Source organism: Vidua macroura, chromosome 1, assembly GCF_024509145.1.
Source record: "Vidua macroura isolate BioBank_ID:100142 chromosome 1, ASM2450914v1, whole genome shotgun sequence".
Taxonomy (NCBI): domain Eukaryota; kingdom Metazoa; phylum Chordata; class Aves; order Passeriformes; family Viduidae; genus Vidua; species Vidua macroura.
This window is the reverse complement of record NC_071571.1, coordinates 86044723-86055046: the sequence shown is the minus strand read 5'-3', so window position 1 is coordinate 86055046 and position 10324 is coordinate 86044723.

Here is a 10324-nt window from a genome sequence, read left to right as displayed (position 1 = left end):
TGCAATCATTCCACATTTGAGGAATATCAAGGCTGGGTAATTAAAAATAGTAAAGCTCTGCAAATAATTTACCAATAAAGGTGAAATGGTGAGGTTTTGTTTTAACCCATATAGCAAAGAGGTTAAAAAAAAGTGAAGAGATGGTTTGGGATTTTTAAGGGGGACGTTGCTGAGTTTCTTGGGGGGAGGTTGCTGGGGTTTTTTTGGGGTTGTGTTTGTCTTTATTTTTAATTTGCTGCAGAGCTATGAATTTACATAGCTCAACCCTCCATGATGGAAGGATGGAGGAAGGAAAAGTTAATATTAAAAATGAAGTTTCATGTAGTTCCAATCCAATTCTTGTCAGGACTACATGGGAACAAGGAAATATTTTTTGTGGTAATTTTTTTAGCGTTAGAAATAATCTTTCAGGTTCTGTCAGAGGACCGTGTATAAATCTATTGCTCTTTTTTTAAAATGTTAGAGCCTATAGTTGTTCAACAAAATAATGTGTTTGAGTATGTCACTATGTAAATGTTTTTCATGCACTGTTCACCATGATAATTTACAATACTAATACTTAAACTGCTGAATAAATGAGGTTGGGAAGTCTAGTCTAACCCCTCTGCTCAAGATCAGCTAGAGCAGATTGCCCAGGACCATGTTAAGTTGTTCTTTAAATATTATTAAACCTAAGACTCCAAAATCTCTCCAGACAACTTATTCCACATATTTTTGGATATCAGCACATATAATACCCTAACTGATTAAAATCTGTACTCCTACAATGTGACTGAGATGGATCTGTGCCTGAATCCCCTTTTTTCATTTTGGTACTGGACACCTACTTTAAGGAACACTAAGAAATTTCAGAAATACCTCAGTTAATAGTAAGACGACTACAAAAGAAGAGCATTTAGTAGCATAGTAAAAAATTTGAGGACATTCTAAATTTTATTTTTATAAAATAATACCACTGTAATGTTCTATGTGCATATATATATCTGTATTGGTGTTTCTTTTTTGCAGAAAAAAACAAAACAAAACACAATACCCAGTAACAGATCATGGAGAACTAGCTTACAAGTCACTTGCATTTGTTGTTGCACAAAAATGAACATAGTTGACCATCATAACTTTAGGCAAAGACATTTTAAAATATTATCCTTTTGACTACTTGTGTCCTCGTTTGACCATTTTTTGAACATGAAATATGACTTAATAGGATGTGAATAATTCATAGAGTCACAGGATTGTAGAATGTCTTGTGTTGGAAGGAACCTTAAAAATCTTTTAATTCAAACCCCTCTTCCATGGGCAAGGATATCTTCCACTAGATCAGGTAGGTGGTGCAGGGACCCATCCAAGCTGGCCTTAAAGACTTCCAGGAATGGGGCATTCACAGTTTCTCTGGGCAACCTGTTCCAGTGCCTCGCCACCGTCACAGTAAAAATTTCCTCCTGATAACTAACATAAACCTACCCCCTTTTGATTCAAAGCCTTCATCACTTCTCCTATCACTACATGAACTTGTAAAAAGTCCCTCTCCACTTTTTTTTTATAGCTCTTCTTTAGGTACTGGAAGGTGCTCTAAGGTCTCCCCGGAGCCTTCTCTTCTTCAGGCCAAACAGCCCCAATACTCTCAGCCTGTCTTTATAGGTGAGGTAATTGCACTAAGCATTCTAAGAGGAGTAAGTTGAAAGGAAAAAAAAGCAACTTCTGAGTAACATTCTGTGATTTCTACCCAATTATTCTCAACTGAGTTCATAAAGATACTCTCCTGTGCATCATTGAACTTATTTGTTTGAGGAAGAAGCAATAAGAAACAGTAAGAATTACAGATTTTGAATATTGGTTTTAAGACAAAATGCAAAGATTAAAAAACTCTAATGAATTCTCTGAAGACTCCACTGTGCACTTTTTCTTTATTTAATCTTCCACAGCCAAGAAAATTGACAGAAATAGCAACCCAAAACTACTTTTGTATAAAAAGACCCCCTGAATAACATTTCTATTATAAATTTTCACTTACAGAACCATAAATAACATGAATACATACTGTGCGTTACACAGAATTGGTTTGCAATTTCTTATTCTTCTTACTACATCATGTAGGAAAAAAATCCTCACCTTGGACAAATAATGTAAAGCTTTTAGCACTCAAAAGTCAGAGTGATTTCTCACTTCTGGGAGCAAAATAATTCTGAATTGTTTAACACTCCAGAAATATCTTTTTACTTTATGATGATAGTACTTTAAAACAAGAGAGTGGGGGAGGCATGAACTTGATTCCAGACATGTTTGTCATAATTTAGAGGAGTTGCATGTAAGTCCAAAGGCTGCATGGAAAAAAATCGTGAAGGATTTGGGGTTTTTCTTTTCCTGAGTCCATGGTCTTGGAAAAAAAAAAATAACAAGTCTGTACTTGTTTGGCCTGTTAATCATAGTACAGGAAACCAAAGAGCTAAACCATCTCCTGCAAGGCACTTTTATTCAGTCTGAGACATATATAGCAGGTAGTTCCTGTCTGTACAAACAAGGAAGAAAGTTCTATTTGAAGCACTAACTGTTCTCATGATCCCAGTTTTCAATCTCTCAATTCACACCAGAGACAGACAAATTTTCTGTATCCTAATAATAATTCTGCAGAATGTCATAAGGATTTTTTGGTTCAGACCCTGCTAACTTTTACACACACTCATTCAATCAGAAAGATTTCTTCCTGTCCTACTACACAATGTGTTCTTGATCATAAATGAGCAATCACTGAAAGCATTGAACAAATCTTTCCAGGGAGGGTGTACTTCAGTGTTGCCAATGAACCATGCTAGAGAACCACTATTATATTTTTGAAAACTTTATGACTGCTGCTAGAGAAATCAGAGCTGTAAGGCATCACTGAGTTAAGTTAAAACATCCATCCTTATGAAAGGAAAAGAATGGGGGGAATAAAGGCCTAGCCAGTGTGTACCACAGAAACAGCTTTGAATCCTTTGAAGCTGGAACATCTCTGACACTTACCCTGGTTCTCAGTGATAATGAGTATCACAAACATGCCAAGGTTCTAGGGAACACAGAGAATGGAATATTATTCTATTTTTCACAACATTATACTTCTTGTTTTTCTGTATGTGGAATGTGGGATTAGCCAGCAATGTAGACTTTTTCTGTCCTTTGGCATAAACACATCATTCATCAGTGTGGGCACTGCACAAATGTAACACAGCTGTACATGCCTTCCCCTCCCTTAGCAGGATTAATGGCCAACCCTGAACAACTGGAATGTGCAGGCAACCTGACTACAGACTGACTACATTTGTAAATAGTTTGTACGCAAGGTAAACTATAGGGTTCTCAAATTATTTCTGAGAACTTTGTATTGTGCCTCCAAAAGACACTACTGAAACTTCTTGAACTATTCTGTCCCCTATGCATGTTCTCCAGGTGACCATATATTTTTCTCGTCTTTTCAAAATCTTTTCTTCCTATGTTCTTCATACCAGCAGTAAAGAGTGAAGATGAAGGATGATATCTGAATTAATGCCACTATTGAAGACTATGTGAAGAGCTGTGAAAGAGACTTGTTCAAAGTATGAAATACAAAACCTAGAAGATAATTTAAGTGACAAGCTCCAACTTTTATGGAGACAAATGGTTTCCTTAGCTTTTCATATAATGAAATGGTCTTTTATTAAAAACAAAAGATACATAATCTCAGATATTTTTCTAATTGGGCCATGCAGTCTAGACAGTTGCTTTGATTTCCTTCTTTGAATGCAGGGAATAGGTTGAAAGCGGTGTCAGAATAATTTAGGTTCTATTACATGATATGATTCATTTGAGACAAGTTCTGTTTACAATCTATTTTTCTCCTAAGAACTCAATTTTTTCACTATAAGCTTAAAAAAATCAGTATTGGGACAAGTACAGTTTAATCTATTAGTCAATGACAAAGATAATGGAATCAAGTGCTTACTTAGCAATTTGTCAGGTGACTCCAAACTGAGTGGGGCAGTTGACACATCTAAGTGATAGGATGCCATCCAGAGGGATGTGGACAAAATCAAGAAGTGGGTTCAAAGGGAATTTCATTTGGTTTAACAAGACAAAATGCAAGGTGCCACACCTGGGTCAAGGCAACCCCCACTATCAACACAGGTGTGGGGTTGAATGGATCAGAACAGAAAATACTTGCGTATCATAAATGCTAGACTACAAGGTTTCACCTGGTTTTGTCTTTGTTCTAGAAGTCATTTTTATTTTATGAAAAATAAAGCCATGCGTAGAACATACGTTGTCTTTTTCTCCTGACTCCTACATTAAGCTAAATAGGCCTCAAGCTGACTTTTTTTTTTTTTAAGGTAATCCCTTTAGATGAGCATTGTTAGCTTCCCAACATTGACTGACTGAAGATTCTCAAGCAACCTTGGCAGTTCAGTTTAAGGAAGTTTAAGCTACAATGCCTGCACCAGATATCTGGAACAGATAAAGGGATTTATAGCAATAAAGATTTTTCTGATATCCTCATCCTGACTCTTTGTAAGCACAAAAACTTACTTTTTATTTTAAAAAGAAAAAAAAAAAAAAAGATGTTTGAAGACACAAAAGATGCATTACACTTGCAGTGTCCTGTAAGCTGCAGTTTCTTATCACAAAAAGATTTATATCCCATGATCTCAAAGATGCATTGCTTTTTACAGATGCTCTTGCAGCTGGGGAGAAGGGAATGGTAAATGGTCTTCCACTTCTATAAAAGAGAGATAACTGGTTTGCTAAGTATTTTTGTGTGCAAAGTAATGGATCATATTAATCACATCCACACTCAAAGTAGAAATTTAAGAGGACTTTCACCTAATATATCTTCAACTGTACTTTGTCATTGAGTGGTAGGACATACACTAACATGAATTTGTGTGTGTGTCTAAGCGTGTATGTGTTCACACACACATTCACACATGGATTTGGAAGCAAGTGGGTTAGGGAAAGAGGAAAGTAACTTGAGACCTCTCTTCCAAGCTTTTTTATTCTATTCTTTAAGAAAATGTTCACCTGTAAATTGCTCTCTGAAAACACTGAATCATTTTAACTGGGACAGAGTCTTGCAATATATTTACTACATGCTCAGCATCAAGTCTCATTCAGCCTTGGGAATGATATAGGGTTATTATGAAATCCTTCCTTTCAGCACTGTGCAAGCTTTCTGTGGTTATTTTTTTCCTGTAAACAGAGTTTCAAAATTGAAATTAGTTATATTTAGACAGCAATAATATGATTATGCTGTCATGATTTTAAAGGGTTTAACCCCAACAAGAGCATCTTTCCAGAGGCAAAGGGCTTTCTGCAATTACCAGTGGAGCCTGCATAAAATTTGGGAGAGTGGAATACTGTCATTGAACTCTAAATTCTGATGCTGGCAGTTTTCTCAGCTTTTTGGGGAGTCAGTCTTATTCATGGCTATACTGCAGAAATTCACCTTAAAAGTGGTAAATAGCCAAGATCAAGACTGAGAGGCAAGAGGAGGACACAATGGAGATATGCCAGACTCAATGGAAATGGAAAGGTGTTTTTTACTTAATATCACTATCCAGATATCTGCAAGAGAGATGAGTCAGATAAGTGAACTGAAGTTTTAAACTACTTTGACACCTAAAGTTTAGATGTTCCTGCAGGATAGAAATTCTCTTTCTGCTAAAACTTCAAAATGTTTTACTAGGCCTCAAAGAAAGCTGTCTGTCAATAATTTCAGATACTTCCTTCTCAATTAGCTGCAGAGGTGTTTTGGCTGGGTTTTGTTTGGTTTGTATGGTTTTGGTTTTTTATTTGCAACACTGAAGTAATTAAGGAATAGGTTCAGGGATGTTCACCTGATTATCTGAAAGTAAAGAAGAGTTGTCCTGCTGTCACTATAACTTCCAAGAAGATTTAAGAATAGAAAGAGATTTGGGATCTTTGGAGAAACAAATAAACATTTCAGCTATGAGACTTCATTTATTCTACTTCCCTCCTATGACAAAATAGGTCTCTTCTGTGGTGTTGCCAGAAAAAAAATGCAACTATTCCCATCAATTGAGCAATCTTTACAGTCATCTTAGATTAAGGAACACTGCCTCAAACTGCTTTTAGAAAGTGAGATTTGTAGCACCTAACTGAAACCTTCAAGGGAGACTTAACTGGAATAATGCTTTTTCAGATGGTACATCACGTATTTTACATTTCTCACATATTTTGCATTTTCAGATTTCCCATATATAAAGAACCACATTTTATACTAAAATACAAAGGTTTACTCTAAAAGTGGCTTGATCTAACTTTCATAAGAAACTAAGCATAAAGCCTGCTGCTACCAACTTTTCCTATTTTTTGTCTTCTCTTCCCCTCAGACCCACACTGGAGTTCTGTATATTTATATGGCTATATATAGTGCTTTCATGGGTGATTTTTTTCTCTTCCTCCATATCCAGTCACTAGCTTTTCAATTAAAAATGCACAAATAGATACATAGAAGCTGTGAGTCAGAGCTTTGTCTAAGTACAGCTGAAAACTAATGTTGTCAAAACTGCCCCTAAACAGAAGCATAGAAAATAAGATTAGGTTCAGAATACTTTGTTTCAAAATAGCTCTTTATGTTTCAGGAGACTGGAGTGGGGGAATATTTATTACTTTCTTTCTTTCCAGAAGTATAATTTATATTTCTATAGAGACAAGACAGCAAAGACCTGTAGAAGATAAGCAAGTGACATTTCAAAATAAGGAATAAATTTGAACAAAAGGGAAAAAATATAAAAAATAGGGAATTAGCCTTTTAAAACAGTTTGACTTACTAAGAAGAGAATATAAAATACATTGGAGCAAATGTCAAAGCTTAGCTGAACAAGAAATATCTTATGTGAGCTTGATAGTATGACCCTCTCAGTTGTTAAAGTCCCTCTTAGGAACAATATCATACTTTGTTGTAGTGATATAGCCAAGTAAGGACCAATCAAAAGTACAGTAGTGATGTAAAAAGATGATTAATCTCTGTCTAAGGTTTGTGATCTATTTCTATATGCAGAATTTGAAACCTACATTCCTCATAGCAATATTGTTGCTTCCAATTACAGATTTACAAACTGTATTTGACAAAGTTACATGATGAAAAGCAACAGAATGTGTTTGAATCCATCACACACCATGTCATGCTACTGAATCATCCCTGTACTATCATAGTATTAAAGCTACTGTTTTAATTATTAATTATTGATTACATTAACAGCTTCTGCTTGCTGAAATAAATCCCTAATATAGTAAATGTTTAAAAATTGGTTGTCTTGAGAGGTTTCCTTTCCACATTTTGTTGTGTTTACAACCTTTGCCTCTGTCAGGATCAGACACACTAGTTACACCTTCCACTTTGAATATAAATAGTATCCAATCATAAAATAAATATTATGGATTTCTTTCTATTATTGAGATCCTTATACAGCTACGTCTAAAATTAGTCTTATTCTGAGGCTGAGGGCTTTGCTTGGATTGGTTTTTTCTATGGTTTTTAGTTTGTTTGTTGATTTTTGTTTTTATTTTATCTTTTTGGGTTTTTTTGAGGGAGGGTAATGGGGTAGGATAGTTTTCGGCATAATTTTATCATTATTACTTACTGAAATAAATTGGACTGTAGAGTTGTTATTATATACTTCAACATTAAGTTTACAGGAACATCACCCATACCATTGGCTTCTGCTTTTGCAGATACAAATACTTGCAATGTACATTGTTCTAGGCACAAAATTCATCCAAGGGACCAACCAGAGGTTTGAGTTAAGCACATACATTATATTTCCAATGCTCTACACATACATAATGAAGATTCTTAGATACAATTTTATACAAAATTTTTTTGTTTGAACTGTGACTTTATACTCTTAGTACGATGTGTTTAGCGAGAAAATGCTACCATGTGTCATGAAGAGGTTGCGGAAACATTTTCATGGTAAAAATGCAAAAACATTTTCATGTTAAATTTTTCATGCTCATAACTTACTTAAACATTCAATTTTTTGAGTTAAATTTATGCATTGCTTGAAGGAAATAAGGGAAAGATGGTTGAGATGCTGTATATTTCATTAGAATGAAAGAAAAACATATTCTCTGGGCATGCCATGCAATAACCATAAATTCAGGAGTGGGGCTTTTAGTACTTTTGACCCCAGGTTACCTGAAGAAAGTGATGTTTAAATAGCTTTTGGTATTTTAAAAAAAGATTATTCTAAATCGTGCCATGAAGGTGCACAGTTGATTATGCATACTGATTAATTACATTGACTAATTTATTTAAAACATAATCAGGAATTATGTTTTAATACTTCTTTATTGTAAAGATAGCTTGTGGGACAGGTTATCTGTGGTTCTTAGAATCCAAATAAGTGTTCACATTCCTTCTGACTCAAAATGTACCTTTCTAAAACATTTTCCAATCTTTTTATATTTTTTACAAAGAAATATCTGCCAGTGTTTATGTCTGCTGAGAATCAAGAATAACATTAGAGCTTTATACTCAACAGATTTCATTTCACTGCCGCTTGGTATCCTAACTAAATTCAGTACAGCAAATTGCAAGCATCTTCTTCTCTTTATACCTTAGCTTTTCTCACCTGTGAAGAACAAACATTAAAGCGTTTCTACAAGACATGTGAAAGTACTACCTGTGATAGCGCACACGGAAGTACTTAGATATTTGAGTGCTGTTTATTCAAATCACACTCCTGTAGATGAAAATAGATCCATAAATTTAACTATTCTGAAAATCTTTAAACAAAGTTATTAAGTATTTAGATTATTTCAGAATACATAGAACTTACTAAAAGGTCACAAAATATAGATATGACCTACAGTCAAAATATTTCAAAAATCAGAGTTCACAACACTGAGAAGATAATTTCTGTTTAAGGAACGCTTGGAGCAAAACTGTCTTCTCCCCAACAATAAAGGAAATCATAAGGCAAGATAGTAAAAAGGAAAGATACCCATATAGCTGGAAATATTATAGTGAATTACTAAAAGAATGGACTGAAAGTAAGTTTTTAGGAAACCAGTCCTAGCACTATCACTAACAGGAGAAACATTTGTTGATCAGCAAGTGCTAATTAATCTGTGGAAAAACAAACCTTCAATTGGATTATGCAGCATAATCTCTATGACTCTTTAGGAACAGGTAGATATGTTTAGCAGAGACATCTCTACTTCTTTAAGTTTTATAAGATTGTCTGTTTCTGATCTTCTCTGGTCCCTTCTGATGGCATATTTATGTGTTTGGCCTTTTGTTCTAAAGATCTTTAAGTACGTTGGCAAAGAGAGGATTTCTCTGTGGTTTTAGTGGGTGGAGGGAAGGTTTTTCTGATCCTAAGGGTGAGATTTATCTTGTCTAAAATGCCTAAAAGCCTCTGAAGCTTAATATTTAATCCAAGTCAGTAATTAAATCAGTAATTAAGTAATTAAAATTATCTTTTATTGTTAGAGGTGAGAGATTCACCTGATTTTAGACAAGGTTCTGAAACTGGATAGGTAACTTAGATTCCGGAGATCTTACTTGCTCGTTGACCAAAGATGATTGTGATTAGATGGCATTTTAGAGTAGATCCTTAACTTTCCAGTATTTGAAATTATGACATTGTGAATTTGGACTGAGATTAAGAAAGTCTTTCAGCGGAGCTGTCTGAATAGCTATTTGGGATCACAAAGGAACAGACTGAGTGTCAACATCCATACCAAGAAGCTAAATGTGTCATGAAATGACCTCTCTGTCTGAAGTCTTCTGATGCAGAAGAATCTGTACTCATACGAGGCACTAACAAAGGGACTAACACAGAGAGAGATTTTATGCCAGAATTAGTGCTCAAAAACCCACCAGCCCACATTTCTCTAACTCTTCCTATAACCCTGTCTTCTGCTGCTGACAGTAGACATCGTCACACTGCATCACTACCAGCACTCAACACAGACATAGTGGTGCAGGTGAATTATAATCAAGTAATAGTTGAACTTGGAAGGAAGCTCAGGTGATGGAAAGCGTATCCACAGCTAAGAGTACAGCCTTGGTTTCCAGCTTGGAAAGTCAGCTGATTGAACCTCTTTGTTCAAGCAGGGCCATGTAGAGCAGGACCATGCCCAGATGGTTTTTGTATATAATTAAAGATGGAGACTCAACATCCTCTCTGGGCAACTTGTGCTGGTGATCTCTCACCATCACAGTGAAAAAGTGTTTTCTTGTGGTCAGAGACATCCTCTTGTTTCTGGTTCAAGACCTTTGCAAATGGTTCTGTCACTGGGCACCCCTGAAAAGAGTTGGGATCTATCTTCTTTGCACCATCCT